This window comes from Globicephala melas, chromosome 1 (genome assembly GCF_963455315.2).
Source record: "Globicephala melas chromosome 1, mGloMel1.2, whole genome shotgun sequence".
Classification (NCBI taxonomy): domain Eukaryota; kingdom Metazoa; phylum Chordata; class Mammalia; order Artiodactyla; family Delphinidae; genus Globicephala; species Globicephala melas.
In genome coordinates this window covers 23,268,044-23,289,114 of record NC_083314.1, presented here as the reverse complement: position 1 = coordinate 23,289,114, position 21,071 = coordinate 23,268,044, and the positions used below count along the sequence as shown (strand labels likewise).

Below are 21,071 nucleotides of genomic sequence, written 5' to 3'. Positions count from 1 at the left end.
GATCTGTGACAGTGACAGAAAACTAATATTATGGAGGGAAACGTCCTGGAGCTGAAGACAGCCTCCAACTGTAACGCGTTAGCCTGCTTCTGTCTCCGGGAAGCACCTGCTCAGGCCAAAATATTCAACCCTGATCACCTTGCTGGTCCCACTCTATCTTTGTCCTGAGGTGGAGAGGGGCCATGTCTGTGGGTCCTGCTCCCCGAAGAACCCTTGCCTGAAGCTGCTATGAGGAGAGTGGCACCCTTGAGTCACACCGCCAAGACCCCTCACCCTGAGAGAAAGCCAAGTGCTCTGTTGCAAAAGGTCCCTGGCTCCCAGGCTCACCCAGGGAGGGGGCTGCTGGGAGTTCAGGGGGAGCTCCAGGTTCTCCAGTCAGATCTGGTCCAAGACCAGTGCCCTCCCTCTCTTTCTGTGCTCCCAGGGAGTGGTCATCTGAGCATCCCTGGCCCTGGCTCTGTCACCTGAGACCTCACACCACCTTTAGTTAGACATGGGGCCACCCCTGGGTAAGTAGGCAAGCGTGTCGAGACTGTAGCCTCAGCGTTGGTCCTGGAGCCGATGCTGGACCCTGCGCACCTCAGCTGCTTCCCTCCCTCCCTCCATGGCAAAGGCCTGTGGGCCTGCTTCCCATCTCTGATCCTGTGTGTGACATCCCCCATCCCGTGTCTCCACCTGCAGCACAGCCCTTGAGCTGACTTCATGTTTCTTATGGATAAAATCTCTCTGAGTGACTTCTTAACTTTTATTTTCTTAGAACCCTTTATTCGCACAAAAATCATACAAGAAAACTCAGTCTGCAAGGGCACAAAAGTGGAGCAGCTCTGACTGAGTGGAGGGAGGTGAGTGGCCTCTACCCAGCAGACCCCTGCCTGCCCCCTCCCCGACTTCAGCGGAAGTGCTTCTTGGAAGTTTGTTTAGACCTTCCTGCCCACGGCCCAGTCAGGACTTCCTGTTTGTCTCCCTCAGGGCTGGCCAGAACAGGAAGTCCCACCCTCTCATCCCCAGCACAGCTGTCAATCAATGAGAGCAAAAAGAATGTTCCCCATCCATACTGAGTCCCTAAATATACAGCCACTAAGATATTTTCCACCTGGAAGACTACGATCCCTGTCCCCCGACCCACCTCTCAAATGCCCTGACGTGAACTTGCCACCTGTGAGACAAATGTTCTTCCTGGCCTGCCTAGGAGAGCTTTAAATAGACTCAGAGTTGAAAGGAAGCTTATGGTTACTGAATCCATCTCCTAAGGCAGGGAAGCATTCCCTATACATCCCCACCAGGCTCTCTTTGGACGCCTTCCATGACGGGGAACTCACTATCTCACAAAGCAGGTGTCTCCCTATTAAAACTCTAATCTGTCTCCCTGTAACATTCCCCCACTGGCCCTGCTTCTGGAGCTCAAACAATAAGTTATGTAACCTATACTAAGAGGAACCTGGCTCACTCCAGGCCAGGCTGCTCCTTCCCTATGCCACTCTCCTCAGAGGCCTCTTATGTAGACTGGTACATTGGTGGCCCAAGGAACCACGCCTCCCAGTATCCGTGGAGATATACCTGTCTATCCTCCTGTCTCATTGACTCTGGGATTGGCCATGTGACTTGCTTTGACCAATTGAGATATTAGCCACATGAGGCTGGATTAACACTTGCAAATTGGGGCTTGCCCTCTTACAGAGTTCCCTCTTAGGAGACAGCTACCACGCTGTTAGGCTATTGAATGCTACAAGGCCGTATGAAGAGAAGCTCTGGAAGACGGCAGGCCGTTTTAGATGTTCCAGCCACAGGTGGGCGCCCAGCCGCGTGCCACCACATGAGTGACCTAAAAGATTCACATGGAACGGCACTGCCCGGGGGAGCTCAGCCAACCCACAGAATTGTGAGAAATAATAAATGGTTATTTTAAGCCACTACATCTTGCAGTGGTTGTTATGCGGTGACAGATAACCGAAAACCACTGATAGGATTTTCCTGGGAGCAAGTTTCTGGGATTAGTATAGCCAAGACTTTTCATCCCAGGTCAGACATTTACAAAGAGCATAGACCAGCTGGCTCAGCTGTGAGATAACAAACATCTTCACTGGGGATACTGGGAGCCCTGCCACTTGGAATTAAATTAGAAGGAGCCAGTAGGAGATGGGGGGGTAGGTAGGAGCCTTTGGCTGGAGCGAGTCGGAGAGCCCTGGCTGGATGACAAATCATGCAGAACAGCTTGGCTTTCTGCACAAAATGGAATTATGCTTTGGTTCAAATTTTTTGCCACTTATAAATTACTTTTTATTTTATTACCCTCCAAACTGCCATCCAGACAGACTTGGAGGCTGGTTTGGATGTGCTAGTTGCTTTCCAAAGCTGTGAAGGCGCAAATCATGTGTCATCCCCAGTGGTTTGGGAAGAGATGCCTTTTCTTTCCAAAAAAAAAAAAAGCAATTTGGGTACACGTGTGGTAATGACTTACAAGTGGAAAAACAGCAAGATCCGTTGGGGATTATAACAACATCCTGAATAGGGAGAATTAATGTGAAATGTTCTAGAATGAACGCTGCCCCAGACTCCACGCATTCGCTCCATATGCGTTATTTGAGCGCCTACGATCCCTGCCTTCCCAGAGCTCACCGTTCAAGGGGAAAGACTGACAGGTGAACCAGCAGGTGCAATGTGGTGTGATAATGGGTAAGTTTGGGGTTAGAGAAGCACCTAGAAGAAGGCTGACTCCTCAAGAAGCTGTATCTAAGCTGAGAACAAAGGGTCAATAGAACAGCTGAACAAAGGGAACGGACATTGAAAGGCAAAGATTACTAGTTCCTACCCAATATCTATCCATCACTTCCTTATGATTAGAATATCTTCTTAGCCCGGTGTGCAACGCACCCAGCTAAAACACTCCCTTGTTTCTAATAATGAATAATGAGATATAAATGGAAGTTTATATAGATTCTTTGGAAGGAATTCTGTCTCACCTAGGACCTGTCTAGACTCTGTACCTGATGGCTGGAATTCCAGCAGCCATTTTGTACCATGAAGCAAATTTGAGGATAAAAACCAACTGCTAAGAATGGTAGAGCAGAAAGTCAAAAGGACCCTGGGTCCCTGACAACTATGAAGCAGCTGGGCCAGCCCTGGAGAGCCTCCCACCTAGCTACTTTCACACACAAAAGAAATAAACACCATATTCAAACTACTTATCAGTTGTGTTGTTGTTGCAGCATGCCTGGTCCTAACAGATACAACTGCACGTACCAAGGTCCAGAGGTAAGAGAGCACATGGCATGTTTCACACGCTGCAAGTGGCTCCAAGTGGCTGGAAGTCAATCATGGCGTGTGATGGGGGAAGGCGTGGTGGGGGGGCCTGGAAAGGGAGGCAGGGTGAGGCTGGAGTTCTTGGGATGATGCGGTGCAGAGGGAAATCATAATTGCCGGCCCTGAGGAAGGGTTTTTAAGAAGTGGTTCTCCTCTTCGTCTTCTCCACATCTGGAGAAAGGATGACTTCCTGTTCCCCCAGAGACTTAGGACTAGGAACCAAAGTGACTAAGTCAAAGAGTGTGTCTCAAAACTGGAGACCTGGTCACAGATGACTGCCCTCATGACTTCTCCTAAACTAAATTAAACGAGGCTCTGAGCCCCTTTCCCGGGTGGTGCCTCTCAGCCTCCCCCTCCGGAGAGCGGCGCAACATTAGACAGCAGAACTTGCAGAAACCAGGAAAGGGTTCTAGCCTTCCATCACGGGATCGTATCTGAGATGCCCATTGCCAGGCTGGCATGGTCCACGGGCAGCTTTGTTTCTGTCCAGCTAAGGCTGGGAACAGGGATCCCCGTGGAGGAGCCTAAGTCCACAGCCCACTGTAAACGGCCTCCTGCATCCATGGGCCACCCCTGCAGAGGTCTGACAGCTCCCAGGCTCCAAGAGAAGCAGGGCTTGCTCCCTGCCACCCTCAGAAACCCCCAAACACAGCCCCTCACCTTCCTTGGGGAACCTTCTTCCTCTGCTTCTGGATCAGCCCCTCCCAGCACCAGCCCTGGCCCCTCCTCCAACCCAAAGGAATTCAGCTTGAGTCTCCTGAGACCTCAAACACAAAAGAGATTTACCTCCCACCTTTCTATCCTTTCTCCCTGCCATGGGGAAAAGGATGCTATAAGGAACTCTTTTGAAAACTCAATTAGACGTCTCCCACCAACACTGACAGAAAAGGCCCCTGAAAATGATGCGGGCCGAGAGCAACTTGTCACACCAGACAGCGAGGAAGCAATCGAAGACAGCTAGGGGGCTTCCCTGGTGGCGCAGTGGTTGGGAGTCCGCCTGCCGATGCAGGGGACGCGGGTTCGTGCCCCGGTCCGGGAGGATCCCACATGCCGCGGAGCGGCTGGGCCCGTGAGCCATGGCCGCTGGGCCTGCGCGTCCGGAGCCTGTGCTCCGCGGTGGGAGAGGCCACGGCAGTGAGAAGCGAAAAAAACAAAAAACAAAGAACAAAGACGGCTAGGGCCAGGGCCGAAGGACTCAGGAGCCAGGCTGAAGAGGTTCTCCCTGGCAAGAGAGACAACAGTATGTATCAGTGAGGACAGTAACTTCAAGAGATTGAAACAGGTCAAATATATTTGAGTCTGTGAGTCTGTAATGATAGTTTTAAGAAAAACAGAAACTAATTGATAATCAGTTGAGGACGCTAATAAACTATTTCATTACTTCCAAACTGACAAATAAAAGGAAAAACTCAAGCAAGAGACAAGGATAGAAAGAAACCACTCTGTTCTGAGTAAATATATCCCAAGATGCTAAAGAAGAAGAAGGAGGAGGAGGAAGAAGAGGAAGGAGTTTAGCCTGTAATGACTCTGATGTCATGGAAACAGGAAAAGCAGCAGCTTTCCACAGGGGAACTGGGGACCGCAATTTCTCTGTACCTCACTGGTCAGCGGGAGGTCTCTGTGGGCTGGAGCAGGCAGGGCCTCCTAGAATATGGTCCCCCAGAGAAAACGTCCTGCCAAAGACAGCGGGGTGCTCTTGGGATGGGAGAGCAGCAAGACTATTCCAGAAAGCATGTGGGCATTTTCCCAGAGTCCAAAACAAGCTATTTTACACAATGCTGAGTGATGTAAAGAAGATGGCCCCTCTGTGGGAAGGATGAGAACCGAGCAAAGCCATCGAGTTTGGCAGTTTGCAGACTCTGAATATCCTTCAAGGGAGTCGACTCAGGAAAGTCACGAGTTGTCCCCAGACTACAGTGGGAAGGGTCAGCCAGCCCAGCAGGAAAGTCAGAGATGGAAAGTTGACTTGAGGATGAAGCAGGGACAAGGGAACTTCTTTTTAGCCATTTTTTTTAAAGCAGAGGCAAAATACCGTAGTGATTAAGATCATCAATTCTAGAATCAGACAACCTCGGCTGAATCCCAGCTCTGCCAATTACTAGCCGCGACCTTGGGCAAGTTACTTCATTTCCCTGTGCCTCAGTTTCCTCAGCTGTAAAATGGGATATAATAGTGGGAGATGCTGGAGCAGCCAAGCATTACAGAGTGGACAAGACACGAACAAGAGGACGGCGGAGAAGTCATGACATGAGAGGGAGGCCGTGAATTTTCAGGTTGGTGACTGTCCTGGTCTTCCCCAGGCTCAATCACTTAGGCCTGAGCTGGCAGCGATAAGCATCATCTCATTTAAACTTCTCAGCCCGCATGAGGCGGGAACTGAAAACAACCAGACTCACAGGATAAACATCTCTGAGACAGCAGTGCTGAGCTGACTCCTGCGGAGTTAGTGACCAGCGTGAAAGCCTGCATGCAGGGCAGGTAGTGACAGGAAATGACAGGGAAAGGCGAGAGAAAGAGACATGGTTGAGTTGGGGCTGGGAGGCGGACACCTTGAGAGATCTCTTTCTAGTTTCGGTGAGCAACCTTGCCGTGTACCAGCCTCGTCTGTTCACTTTCCTCCCTTAACCTCTTCTTCATTCGAGGATGGACAGGGGTCCAAACACCCAAGAGAAATACGAAGAGATTCCAAGGCCCTCGTTCCCGAGAGACCGGGAGGTCAGTGGACAGTGCTGGAAGGTCTAGGCCACCTGGAGCCAATGGGACAGGGAAGGTGGGGGCAGGAAGGGATGTTGGTGAGTGTGGGGAGAGTGAAGAGGAGGGTGGGCTGGGAAGGGAGGTAGAGAGGGAGCTGGCAGACACGGAAATGCAGTATAATTGGAAGTGGCTACCATTGCATCTGACACTTTCATTGTTCAGGTGAGACAATTGAGACCCCAAAGGGCCAGTTGTTGACCACAAAGCTCATCTGTACCCCAAAGGGGAAGGACAGAGGTGAGAAACACGCGAAAACTAGGTCGACACCTCTCCCGGAGACCCCATCACGGAAAAAAAGGCCAAAAGATCCCTGGCTCCGCCCGGGTCAGGTGACTCTGGAGGGTGGTGCTTGAGGGAGGGCCCAGGAGTCTAGGGTGCATGGGTGCAGGCCCGTCCTTCAGGGTTAGTGCCGCCTTTTCCCGAAGCTCTCAACTCTGCAGGGAAGTTCGTGGGCTAAACTGCTATTCAGTGTGTGAAGTAGGAGACAAGAGACTTGGAAACATATGAACACCTGCCCGGTGGAGAGAGGACAAGGTGGCCCTTGTTATACACACACAGGTGGGACTCAGGCCTGCTCCAGCGAGGCAGGCTGTCCCCACCAGGCATGGACTACAGTCACCGTGGAAACCTCCCCGTAAAGGACTGAATGACCTGCATTTTGAGTTTCATCTCCCGACATAGGAGTTTATCGGTAGAACGCAGAAGGCAGAGACAGGGATGGGTTTTCTCTTGTTTCAATGCCAGCTGAGCAGCATTACGGAGCCCAGGAGGCAGCCGATGAGCTGCTCTGGTGTATGTATGGAGCAAGGACATCTCCTTGAGCCATCCTCTGCCATTGGCCACTCTGCTTTACTCATACAGGTTCCAGGTGCTGCGTCAGGTACCGAGGACAGGAAGATGAGTAAGGGACAAATCCTGACCCAAGGAAGGGCACAGCTGAGTTGGGGAAACAAATACATAAATAAGCCATTACAACCCCATGGGGCACGTGCACGCAGCCCAGAGCGATTTGCTCAATAAAGTAGGTGAAAGAGGGGCAATGGGAGGACGGAGGACGGGAAGGAAGTGGTGAAGGTTTGCACAGTCATTAAGGGAGATCAGGGGACCAGGTCAAGTGGCGATGGACGGTTGGATCACAGGCCAATGTACAGGCCATGTGATTTTTCTCCAGCAGGGCTTAGCTAAGAAGGTGTGTTGTAGAGGCTGCAGCCAGAGAGTGAAACATTGGTTGGAAGCAAAGATTTAGGCAGAGGAGCAGCTGTGGACATAAAGGCCAGGTCCAGGGTGGGCCCTGCCAGCGGATGGCACCCAGGAGTGGAGAAGAGCCACGGGAGTTGCAGAGGTACAGGCATTCCATCCTGTTGGAGGACAGGCTGTGTCCACAGACACTGCCGTCTCCTGGGATGGAAGGGATGCTGGCAGGAGTGGGATGGAGAAGATGGACGCCGCAGCCCAGCCGCTCAGGGAATTGGATCCCTCTCTCTGTTCCCTCGTGTGAAGCAGGGGTGATAACACTGCTCTCTGGATCCCTGTTGGGGCGTCCAAGGCTGGACACGTAGTGTGCCCTTCCTTCTTCCCACACTGCCCTGTTTACTTCCCCAGATCACTCGGGAGAGTGGAGCGCCCTGTGCCACGCGGGTACACCTGGCTCGGAACCCTCGCCAGCTCCGGGCTAAATATGGACATTGAGCCACGACTGGACATTGGTTCTAGACTGCATTCAATGCGTGTTATCACATTAAATAAAGGAATGAGAATTCTTCAAGCAAATAAGAGAGAAAAGGACAGCCTGAAGGAGGTAAGTTGAAGGCTTTTCCCAGGTTAAAATAGCCTGGCGCTCTCTCCTTGGCCATGGGGGGCTGGCAGCCTTTTCAGATGCTGAGCAGGCCCCTGTCAAGCCATTTCCTGCTGGGGTGAATAACAAGCACCCCAAAAGGAGTGTTTAAAGGAGATTGAGTCCCCTCTTTATCGAGAGCCAGGTTGATGAGAGTATACTCATCCCCTCCCCAGCCCCCTGACTGCATCCGGAAGCAGCCGCCCCACCCCCACCCCGCAGTGCCACGAACCAGAGTCCTACAAGGAAAAAAGCAGGACTAGCTGAGTCCTCATGCCCTCCTTTGCACTGGAAAGGGGAGGCTAGTGGGATCGGCTTCAGCCTCGGCACCAGAAGACTTTCGTTTGAATCCCAGCCCTACCACTTTCTGCTGTGTGACCTTGGGTAGCTCAATCAGCCTCTCTGAGCTTTGGTTTCCTGTCTAGTAAGACAAACAACACGGGGTTGTCGTTGAGGGCCAAGGGTCAGAATCATACTTCTAGACTCCAAATCCTGGTTTTGCCATTTACTAACTGGTGACTTCATCCTCCCCAGTTTTGAAGCCCAGCCTCGCAGGCACTCCGCACAAATGACCATGTGACCCTCCCATGGCCACTCTGGGCATGTCTGGTCCAGCTGGGTCCCTAGGGGCCTAGGAAGAGGGACTATCTTACCCACACGTGTCCCCCAGTCCTGCCTTTCCTGATTCTCCGTGGCCTGCACTGTGTGTGGCCTGCACTGTCTTCCTTTTTCTGCCCTTCACAGAGTCTGCCTGGGATTCTCATCTGGCTTGGATCCCATCAAAACCTCCTAAAGGCTCTCCTCCTGATTCTGTTTTCTGCCTCTTTGGTACCATTTAACCACGTGCTTTCGTGGGCCAGAGCAATTTGTATTTATACGCCTTTCCTCCCCAGGATAACTTACGGGCTCTGTCAAATACCCGGGCACAGCCTGCTCACACTGCCTGCCACAGAGTGACCTATCTGTAAGGCAACTGGGGTTATTTGGTGTCGATTTTCCCAGAATTCAGTGATCATTTTTAACTGCCTTATTGAAGTATCATTTGCATAGTGTTCAGTGGTTTTGAGTGAATTTACAGTTGTGCAACCATCACCACAGTTGAATTTTAGAACATTTTCATCACCCCAGAAAAATCCCTATGTGCGGTTGCAGTCGCTCTCTGATCCTATTCCCAGCCCCAGGCATTTTATAATATTTTTACTAAAAATTATGAGTCAAATTTTTTTCCAAATGCTTTGCTTTTGAAAATAGAGCTTTGAAAACATTTTTATAGGAGAAGGATGTTCATTTCCTGTAAGAACATTCTCATAGGAATGTTCTTATGCTCATTTCTCACAGACTCACTGATGATGCAGGGAAGCGCCGAGTATCTGACCTGGACCCCACGTCCCACAGGTGACATGGGAGTGATGGGCACCCTCCTAAGACCACAGAGTCCCCGCAAAGCAGGGACTGGAACCCTCCAGCTCTCCTTGCCCAGCAATGGCCACTTCAGCAACTCTGTCCCTCTAATGACAGCTATCCTAGTTAACTGGTCTTAATTAAGTTAACTATTGTTTTCTTCCACCCTTTTCTTACCCTCCCTCCACTCAACAGAAAGGCTAACTAGATTTGACTGACTCAGAAACAAACAGCAAAGAGGGAGGTGGAAAAGAAAGGGCTATGAAATCGTAAGTCATTCTCCAAACTTCTCATGCAAGGCAGGAGCCTTCTCCTTGGCTTTCCCACCTCCACATGGGTCTCCCAGTGTCCAGGAGCTCACAATTGACAGTCTCTGTCTGTCTTTTTTTTTTATTATAGGTTATTACAAGATACTGAGTATAGTTCCATGTGCTATACGGTAGGTCCTTGTTGTTTCTCTGCTTTATATATAACAGTGTACGTCCGCTAAACCCATATTCCCAATTTATCCCTCCCCCCTACCATTCCCCTTTGGTTACCATGAATTTGTTTTCTATGTCTGTGAGTCTATTTCTGTTTTGTAAATAAGTTCATTTGTATCATTTTTTTAGATTCCACATATAAGTGATATCATATGACATTTGTCTTTCTCTGTCTGACTTCACTTAGTATGATAATCTCTAGGTCCATCCATGTTGCTGCAAATAGTATTATTTCATTCTTTTATGGATGAGTAATATTCCATTGTGTGTGTGTGTGTGTGTGTGTGTGTGTGTGTGTGTGTGTGTGTATCTTCTTAAGCCAATCGTCTGTTGTTGGGCACTTGGGTTGTTTCCACGTCTTGGCTATTGTAAATAGTGCTGCTATGAACATTGAGGTGCATGTACCTTTTCAAATTAGAGTTTTCTCCTGATATATGCCCAGGAGTGGGATTGCACAATCATATGGTAACTCGATTTTCATTTTTTAAAGATCCTCCATACTGTTCTCTATAGTGTCATGTCTTTGTTTTCCAGGTCCAGAAGACCCATTTCCTCCGACGTGTCCTTATGTGCCATGAACATGTTCTTCTGGATACACTTATTTGTGAGTAGGAGGCTTTGGGTCAATGGTGGGGTGGGAGTAGGGAATCCTAACTCCACTGTTCACTAGCTGTGTGACTTCAAGCACCTCCCTAACCTCTCTGAGCCTTGGTGTGCTCATCTGTAAAATGGAACCAGAATCGCCTGCCTCAAAGAATTATTGGGAGAATGCAATAAAATAGTATAGGCCAAACACGAGGTACAAAGTACATGATCAATAAATGGTAGGTTTTAAAAAAAAATGAATGTATGTACCGCTTAAACTGTGATCCCAGTAACAGCTACCTGATTATACTCTTATATATTACAGTCATATGTATTATACACTTATGTGTATGGGGCTTCTCCCATACACTGAGGACTCTTTCCTTCTGCTGTGAACTGAAGTGTTCTCCCAGCATGTTTTCCTGTCCCCTTTGAGGACAATGCATCCTCACTCTGTAGACGCAGCTGGTCCTTAACCAGATGCACGTTTTTACAAAGTTCAGATGGTGGGACTTCCCTGGTGGTCCAGCAGTTAAGACTCCGCACTCCCAATGCAAGGGGCCTGCGTTCGATCCCTGGTCAGGGAACTAGATCCCGCATGCTGCAGCTAAAGGTCCCGCATGCCTCAACTAAGACCCGGCACAGCCAAATAAATAAACATAAAAAAATTAAAAGTTCAGATGGCAATGCAGGGAATAGATTGTAAAGGTAAAAACTAGAAACCACGGGCTTCCCTGGTGGCGCAGTGGTTGAGGGTCCGCCTGCAGATGCAGGGGACGTGGGTTCGTGTCCTGGTCCGGGAAGATCCCACATGCCGCGGAGCGGCTGGGCCCGTGAGCCATGGCCGCTGAGCCTGCGCGTCCGGAGCCTGTGCTCCGCAACGGGAGAGGCCACAACAGTGAGAGGCCCGCGTACCGCAAAAAAAAAAAAAAAAAAACTAGAAACCAGGAAGCCTGGTGAGGGATCATGCAACAATCCAGGGAAAAGATGATAAGGCCCTGAAAAGGAGGAGGCAATGAGGAGAAGCTGGGGAGGACAGCCCTGAGAGATATTTACGAAGTAGACTCAGTAGCTTGGCTGTACAGCGGAAATTAACACAACGCTGTAAATCAACTATATTTCAATAAAATATATATTTTATATATAAAAGAATTGGACTCAGCAGAACATGACAGATGATTGCAGAAGGCGGCATGGTGTAATGAAGAGAACTCGAGCTCAGCCAGCCAGGGAGACCAGAGCTAACTCGCTCTCTGCTATGTGAGGACACAGCAAGAAGGAAGCTCTCTGCATGTCAGGAACTGAATCTGCACCTTGACCTAGGACTTCCCAGCCTTCAGGATTGTGAGAAATAAATGTTATCTAAGCCATGCAACCAACGGTAGTTTGTTGGCAGCCTGAGCTGACTACATCATCCGCGTAAGGTCTTTTAGGAGGCTCTCTGGCTCTGCTGCATTGGTCCATTTGCCGTCCCTACACTAATCCCCCATTGCCTTACTTATTGTAGGTTCATAAGTCCTGGTGTGTGGGGGGCGTTCCCCACCTTCCTGCTATCCCTCTTCAGAAGTGCTCTGCTATTCTTAGCCTTTTATTTCTTCCATATGAATTTTTAAATGATTTAATCAAGTTCTATGAAAAACATTGTTCAGATTTTGATAGAAATTGCATTGAATCTATAGATCAAATTGGGCAGAACTGGCATCTTCACGATCTTGAAACTTCCTGTCCAGGAGTTTGGTGTATCCACTTATCTGGGTCGTTAGCATCGCGAACAAAATTTTATAATGTTCTCCATAGAGGTCCTGCGCATATTTTGGTAGAGTCTTGATATTCTCTGATGCTTTTATTAGACACTTGATATTCTCCACTGTCTTCAATAGTAATTACATTCCTAATCATTTGCTGCTGGTATACAAAAATATACCGGAATCTTATATCCAGCAATTTTGCTAAACTCTGGTATGATGCATGTCAATAATAGCATATGAATTCTTCTGGCTTTCCTATGTAGCAATCATGTCACCAGCAAATACTGAGTTTTATTACCCGCTTTCCAGTTTCATGTCTCTAATCTCTTTTTCTTTTTCTTATCTTACTGAACTGCCCAGGTCTTCCAATACAGTAGAACTTATGGTAGCAGGGATTCTTGTCTCATCCTTGATTTTAAAGGAAATGCTTCTTATATTTCCCCTATTAGGATTTTATTTCTTTGTTTTTTTATGGATACTTGTTTTCAAAATAATCTTTAATTTAGAAACAGTTTTTAGCATGAAAGTGTTCAAATTTATCAAAGTTAAATCTACTGCCCCCCCTTGAAATGGTTAGATGGTTTTTCTCTTTTAATCTGTTAATATGATGATATATTTGCAGTTTTCTATTACTAGGGCATCCCAGACAGCTGGGATATACCCAATTAAATGTGGTATATATTTTTTTAATGCCATGTTGGTATTTTATTTGCCAATATTTTGTTTAGTGTTTTTGCATCTATATTCATGAGTGAAATGGGACCATGATTTTCCTTTCTGATAAAATCTGTGGTTTTGGTGTCAGTACAGGGAGAGGAAGATGCTGTAATCTGGCTTTAATATCTTTACACAGAAATCTTTGAAAGCTCATTTTTAGTAAACAATCAGGGACTTCCCTCGTGGCACAGTGGTTTAGAGTCCACCTACCAATGCAGGGGACATGGGTTTGATCCCCGGTCCAGGAAGATCCCACATGCTGTGGAGCAACTAAGCCCGTGCACCATATCTGCTGAGCCTGTGCTCTAGAGCTTGCGAGCCACAATTACTGAGCCCACGTGCCACAACTACTGAAGCCCACACGTCTACAGCCCGTACTCCGCAACAAGAGAAGCCACCGCAACGAGAGGCCCACGCACCGCAGCGAAGAGTGGCCCCTGCTCGCTGCAACTAGAGAAAACCCGCGTGCAGCAACAAAGACCCAACACGGCCAAAAATAATTTTTTTTAATTTATTAAAAAAAAACAACTAGCGATCAATGGCACCTAGTGAGGACTAGTTTTTTCCCCTAAGTACTCAAAAAATCAACGAACTTAACAATTTTCTGTAGCAATTTCTTGTGGATTGACATCATATTCACCAACACGTAGATGTTAAAATCTGTCTTGTTCCCTCTAAAAAGATCCGGGTGGGTTTTCCCGGCTCCAACCCCCAGCACCTCTCCCCGTTGCTGTCATTCCTCGGAGTCGACCGGCCACTGTGCCTCCAGCACACCTGTGCGACCCCGAGAGCGCCTCACCACCTGGACGTGGCTCTCGAGAAACCCAAGAGCCAGCTGGTACGTGACGTGTGCTTTGGGACACAGCACGGGAGGTCCCCCAGGTTTCTTAGAAAAGAAGTAACTTTACATCAAAGACATCATTAGGTTGTGGACTCTTGGCGAGTACACTAATGTTATCCTTCAAACAGAACTTTCTAGATCTGCTTCTGGGCAGGCAGCCCAATGTGAGAGCACTCCGTGGCCAGGCAGCGCCACTCAGGAGCAAGGCATCCCTGTCATCGCCGGCGGGAGAATCTCGGGGCCAGCTTTCGGCTCCGGCAGGGCCTCGCCTGCATCAGCATGCTCTGCTCATCCTCTCCACCCCCCACAGCGAGCAGGTGGGCTCCAGGAACCCCTCAGGGCGGAGCGAGGTCCAGCTGTGAAGTTCCAAAGGAAGGAAACACCTGCACCTGGCGTCTCCCAGCACAGCATCCCTGCCTTTGCTCCTTTCCTGTTCTGGCTGCAGACAGGCCACGTCATCACCACGTGGGGCCCCTCCTGGCTCCTGCATGGAAAATCACGGAGGCCCCTTCTGCTGGACAGGCCAAGCCAGGCTCTGCTCTGGGTTAAAGACAGGGCATCGCTCTCCACAAGACCTAAGGGGTTTCTGAGCACTGAGATCATGAGATAAGGTGGCCAGTTCCCTAAAGAGAAAGGGTTTGTACTTTGTCCCCTTGCCCATTCTCTTATCCCCTTTCCCTCCTTCCCCTCTAGAAGGAAAGAAGAAAGGGAGAAAGGAAAGTAGGAGCAGGGAGGAAGGAAGGAAAGGAGGAGCGAGGGAGGGAGAGAGGAAGGAAGAGAAGAAGGAAAGAAGGAGGAAAGGGAGGGAAAGTGGGAGAAAACTTCAGGCAAATAAAACCCCACGTCTTGAATTTCTATGAACACAGGAAGTGGATTCATTAGTCAGGGTAGCGGGAGGTAACCGAGGCAGCTCTGAGGGTGGGAGGGCAAGCTGGCCATGAGGGTTGATGCCACTAACCTTTGGCAGCTCAGTGGACACGCCATGCCCTGGCAGGGGGCTGCACTGAGCTGCCGCGAAGAGATGAGCCCTGTACCCCCTCCCTGGGATGGCCAAACCTGCAGCCCCGAGGCTGCTCTGTGCTCCATGAGCTGGACTAGCTCCCTCCATGGAAGTATCTGTCATGGCCCTGGTTTCCTGCCCAGCCCCTGATGGATACCTTCCCCATCACCCCAACCACCCCTTACCCTCACCACTAACCAGCTTTCATCAGGACAAAAGAATGAGAAAGAGAATGGCCCTATCTGTCTCAAAACACTTCTGTGATGTTTATTTTTTCCATTATAAAAGAAGTAGCCAGAGGAAGTATGGAAAAGTACAGGAAAGTTTTAAAAAGAAAGAATTTACCCATAGTTCCACTACTCAGAGACAACTGACATTAATATTTTGGGGAACACTTATGCCCCATGTAACACCTTTTAATTTTTTTCCAATTTAAGAAGATAGAGGTAAATAGGTATTAAACAAAATGACAATTATCACAACAGAGATATTCTTAGTAAAAGAACTGTCCTCCTTAACTTCCTAGCTAAGTTTTCCTTAAAAATCATTCTCCTGAACTATTATAATGTGGTGGTGGGGAGAGTCTCTTACTCTCTCTTCTCATGCTTTCCAAATCGGTTCTTTATTTATTATTTGAATTCTTACCCATCACATTCATGTTACTTTGAGAGATTACAAATTTATTCTCCAATATCTCCAACAGCCTCAGAAAGAGAAGATCTTATGCATATGTACAAGTCTAAACCCAATGTGGCAGATTGAAGATGGTCACAAATTCTTGGACAAATTTTTGTATGTCCCCCCCCCCCCCAAATTCACATGTTGAAGTCCTAACCCCCAGTTCCCTAGAAGGTAACTGTTTTGAAGACAGAGCTTTAAAGAGGTGATTAAGGTAAAATGAGGTCATTAGGGTGAGCCCTAATCCAATATGACTGGCGTCCTTATAAGGAGAGGAGATTTGGACACACACAGAGACACCAGGGATGTGCCCAAACAGAGGAAGGACCATGGGTGAAAGTGGCCATCTGCAAGGCAAGGGGAGAGTCCTCAGGAGAAAGCAAATTTTCTGACACCTCAGTCTTGGTCTTCCAGCCTCTGGAACTGTAAGAAAATAAATTGCTGTTGTTTAGCTTACCCAGTCTGTGGTATTTTGTTTTGGCAGCCCTAGCAAACTAATAAAATAGCTGTGCAGCCTTGGACAAGTTACTCAACCTTTCTGAACCTCAGATCTCCATATATAACCTGGGTCATCACAAAGGTAAGAATCAACATATGTGATACATAGTGCTCTCCAGCATTCATTAAGTGGTTAAATCAAGGTGCAGAGTGGCATAGCTAGAATGCTTCCTTCTGTATAAATATATATATATATATATGTATATATATATATATATATAATGTTTTGGTTATCTACCACTGCATAAAAAACCATCCCAAAACTTAATGGCTTAACACATCAACAAACATTAACTTATCTCTCATGAATCTGTAAGTTCACTGAACAATTCTTCTGTAGGTTTTTTTGGGGGGTGGTTCTCATGCTGCTGCAGTCAGATGGCTGCTGGGCTGGATGGTCCAGGATGACTCACTCACGTGTCTGGTGTGTTGGTGGGATGGATGAGAGGCTAGGACGTCTCTATCTCCCCATGGCTAGCTTGGGCTTTTATAGTTGGCAGCTGAATCCTAAATCCCAAGGGTGAACGTACCAAGGAGGAAATGAAAGCTGCCCATCCTCATAGGCCTAGAATTAGCAGAGGGTCACTTCCTCTGCATTCTATTGGTTCAGGCAGTCCCAGGACCAACCCAGGTTCAAGGGAAGCGGGGAGAAACTTCATCCCTCAGCAGGGAGAGTAACAAAGAATTGGTTACCTCACTAATCCACCACAAAATGGGAGGGGATAATGTGAATACATACGTATTTGTTTATATTTTTTTAAATTGATGAGTGGATAAACCAAATGCTAATACATATTACTTATGTTAATAAAAGTTACCCATGCAGAGAGAGAACAGGATGGAGGAGATAAGGGTGAAAGCTAGATTTCTCTGAATATATTTTGTTATGTAGTTTTGACTTGAATCCATATTTTTTTTAAAAAAATCCAAAAAGCAAGTCTTAAAAATTGAAAACAAAAGGAAAGAAATGCACCTAACTGCATATCAAGATGGTGGCATAACAACACACACACAAAATAATTGCTTCAAATAATTTTAAAATATAGAATTGATTATACAGTCCTAGTGGGAAATATTCTAAGGACAAAAACAAAGATATCTTATACTGCATTCAGTCATCTCATTGTCAGCAGCGATATGCATATAGCTATTTTGAAATTATTATACTTGTATTGTGGAACAGGCAAACAAGCAATTGTGTTATTAAAGTCGTTAAAAACCAAGTTTTTCAGCAAAGAGAAAGTGAAAGTGTAAATTCAACCAAGTTAAGTGAAAACTCTGTAATCTTACATTTGAATTGGAAATATTAGTATGAACTCAGGATTGTTTCCTCTTTAAAAAATATGAGAGTACAAACAGCACAATTATGCAAATTTCAAAACCAAGCAAAACTTAGGATGTTAGAAATCAGGAGAGTGCTTTTCTTTGTGAAGTGGTAGTACGTGGGAGGGGCCATAAAGCCGCCTTCCAGGTGCTAATAATCCTTTTTTTAAAATTTATTTATTTTTGGCTGTGTTGAGTCTTCAACGCTGTGCACAGGCTTTCTCTAGTTGTGGCGAGCAGGGCCTACTCTTCATTGCGGTGCACGGGCTTCTCCTTGCGGTGGCTTCTCTTGTTGCAGAGCACGGGCTCTAGGCGCACAAGCTTCAGTAGTTGTGGCACGTGGGCTAAGCTGTGGATATCCCCCAACCCAGGGCAAGATGGACCAACCCCAAAGGACAGGGCATGGCAGGAGCCTGTGAAGGAGACTAACTGACCCTTAGGGTGAGGGTTCAAGTACTGAACTAGTCACGTTAAGTTTTCTATTATACACACACACACACGCATTGCTTATATGATTGAATACATATTAGAATAATTTTGTTGTATTGCTTTTGTCCCCTTTAATAATGCAATCGCCAGTTATTTTACCAGGAAAAGTGAGTTTACTCAGGAATAGCCAGAGGAAACGCAACTCCGACACACAAACTACGGCGATCCATAAACAAATCCGCAGAACAAGGAAGGGGAACTTGCTTTTATAGGGAAAGTGCGGGGGGGTGGGGGGTTAGAAGAGCTTGTAATAACCAAAGAATCCATTGGAAGAGCCAGGAGTCCAAAGTATAGAGGCTTCTCATTGGTTGGGCTGCTTTGATTGGCTGGGCTGTCCTCCAGTGAAGGGAAGCTTTCTTCTTTCTGCTAGAAAGTAAAGTAGACCACACCTTCCTGTCTGAGATGTGAGTTTAGAGTATCCGAGGATGCCTGGTGGGGCGTGAGAGCCTCCCCTACAGGCCTGTCTCGACTCTAGTTTTAGCTGAGATTTCTTTAATTAATTCCACAGTTTTTATTACATTTGTATTACATTTGTATACATTTTATTACATTTGTAGTCTGCTGTCTCTTACGATTTGTTCGCATAGCTTCTCGCACATGTAGCATCACTATATACTGTCAGGTTTTTTAACGGTAGAAATGCCCTCCAGCCAGCCAGGAAAAGAGGCTCAGCACCCCTCAGCTGAGCAATCAGGCTCGTCGCTTAAGTGTTGGGGGACCTGGATCTGTAAGATGAGAAGCTATTTTGGACTTGCCTCCCGTGCTGACAATATTCTGAGAGATAAAATAATTGGGGGAATTAGATCGCCTGGCTGCAAGTGTAGGTAATTTTAAATGAGGTGGCTCCCCTTCCCTGTTCAAATCCCCAGGCCGCCAATGACCTGAACCCTAAAGGTGGTGACAGGGAATGCCCAGCCCAGCCCCCTCAGGTCCTTGCCTTGGGGCACCTATAGAGTCATGATAATGAGGGAAATGACCCAGGCCCTCCCAGCCCAAGAAAACTACCTAAACCTAAACCTAAACCTTTCTTCAGAATTCCGTTGGAAAATAAACTTCCATTTCAAAAATAAATGCCAAAATATTAAAATACAAATAGACAAGCTACTTCCCAATGCAAGTCATGTTCTTAGTTGTATAACTCCTCACTTGTTCAGCGTTCACCATGGGCTGGCTTGTATATAGTTCTCCATGGAAAGAGACTGCAAATAGCCTCCGGGCAGCTCTCTCTTGCCCAGCACTTAGCAGAACAGCCAGCCTTACTCTTGATGTTTGCCAACTACAGTCATATTTCAAAGGCACTGATAAAGGGGCCACAATTTGCTTTGTTATTAGAGCCTGAGGGATGGTTAAGGAATGAGGGTTTATCGCATCATATAGCCTTCCATCCTCCTCCTGTCTCTCTCTCTTTTCTCACACTCCTCCCTTCCCCCCTCTTTGCATCTGAGTGTGTGTGTGTGCACACGTGTGTATGCACAGGTGTGTGCGTGCACGTGGTGGAATGCTGGTGAGAGTCGGGAGAGAAAGGATGTTGGTCTCACGCACACCCTGTCTTTTCAACGTCCTGACCTTTTCTTTTTTCCCATCCCCACTTCCATGCCTTTCAATATATTAAGAGGCCCTGCCCCTGTCCCCGCCCCAAAGCCTCTTCCGGGTCTGGGTTGCTTGGGCAGGAGTGGGTGGGAAAGAGAATGTCAGTTGCACCTCCGCCCACGATGAAGACGGCCTCTCAGCCTCCCGCTCCCTCTTCCCTGCGCTCTGGGAGACTGGTGTCGTGAGAGACAGTCCTGGGAGATAAAGAAGGACTGAGTGAGCTGGCCGACTTCAAACTGTCTTCCCAGAGCAGATGTGGCCTGAGCCTCTGCCATCGGGCTCCGCCTTCCCTTATGTCGTTTTTTTTTTTTTTTGTGAGCAGGGCTGACTGCCCTCCTCAGCTGCGACTTTATTCATTGCTTTTTCCCCTAAGCGCTCAGGCAGTAGTGTGGGTGCCCGAGAGCTGCCTGGAGTGTGAACAAAAGCCCACTTAGGAACCACATCCTGGTTTCTCTCCCCCGACTCACACCCCAGCTGCCTGCACTGGACAGCAAAGTCCTCTTCTTGGGGACAGAGGGGTCACCGTGACAGCGCCACTCGCCTCAGAAACCCCTATGCAACCCGCTAAGGATAATTCTTAGAGAAACCCTGGCATTTCCATTCCATGGAGATACTAATTTGTTCCAGAGTTGCTAATTAAAGGCCCAAGCTGCTGCGTACAAGGGTTCTCTGTGCGCTGGGCTGAGGCCACAGTGAGAAGCGGGAGATAAAGCTAGAGGCATGGGGCTTCCCTGGTGGTGCAGTGGTTGAGAGTCCGCCTGCCGATGCAGGGGACACGGGTTCGTGCCCCGGTCCAGGAAGATCCCACATGCCGCCGAGCGGCTGGGCCTGTGAGCCATGGCCGCTGAGCCTGCACATCCGGAGCCTGTGCTCCGCAACGGAAGAGGCCACGACAGTGAGAGGCCCGCGTACCGCAAAAAAAAAAAAAAAAAAAAAAAGCTGGAGGCATGGCTGGGCCCGCACTGGGGGACTCTTCAATGACAGGCCCAAGAAATAAATGAACCTCCAAAGGCCCTTTAATTTTCTCACTTAGCTGTCTTGATAAGAAAGGATTAAATCATCATGATTTGCTGGGCCATTTGCAGACAAATGAGGGACAGACTCTGGAGCTGAAGTGAATCCAGCTCTCTCTCCAGGGTGAGCTTCTGTCTTACATTAACTGGGGGCTAATGAATGTCTCGAAGGAGAGGCTTTGAGACCTTCATGTGGATTGAAGGATCACTCTAGTGGCAGCTAAAATGCCAGTGACGGCCTGCCTTTGGCCCGTGACAGCATTAATAGGCCCTTCAAGACACGGGCAATTTCTACCAGAGCCGGTCCTTTGCTCAGTGGCCCCCATGGGAGTTAATAAACAGAAAAGGTCAGATCCCGCACCCGCCTGGAATATACACAGCCTTGGAACTCTGCACCACGCGCACAGGGTCTGCAGACTGGCCAGGCACAGGCTCCTCCTTGGCCCAGGGTGAGGCTGGCGTTTGCAGGCAGATTCTCCCTCGGAAGTCACAGCATCTGGGGGTTTCTGCACAGAGGTGCTAAAGGAATCCAGTCGGGTCTTGGACACACCACGCCACAGCCCCTGGGTGGGAAATGTAGGAAGGAGCTTTAGAGAGAAGAGGAAAGGGCAAGAATTGAGGAAGGCAAAGGGCAGGGGGTAGGGAACCAGGGAAGGTCCTCTGGTCAAATGGGGGAAGCTCACCGCAGCAATGCCTAGCCATACTTCCCCAAAACTGCCCCGAGGCCCCGGGATAGCTGTTCCCCTCACTCTTCACCTTCCTCAGAAGTTGAGCCGGGCCAACACAGCCTTTCCGAGGCAGCTGTGTGGGCCAGTGGC

General features: G+C 48.2%; 1 long non-coding RNA gene across 1 annotated transcript in view; it reads left to right on the top strand.

Moving 5' to 3' along the window:
• LOC132597679 (uncharacterized) overlaps nucleotides 1–15,750 on the top strand; it is a 29,894-nt gene extending 14,144 nt beyond the window's left edge. The window contains exons 3-6 of the long non-coding RNA XR_009564899.1: nucleotides 3,207–3,252; nucleotides 7,657–7,852; nucleotides 9,689–9,728; nucleotides 10,306–15,750. This is a non-coding gene — a long non-coding RNA (uncharacterized lncRNA). The remainder of the gene's footprint in view (nucleotides 1–3,206; nucleotides 3,253–7,656; nucleotides 7,853–9,688; nucleotides 9,729–10,305) is intronic.
• The last annotated feature ends 5,321 nt before the right edge of the window (nucleotides 15,751–21,071 follow it).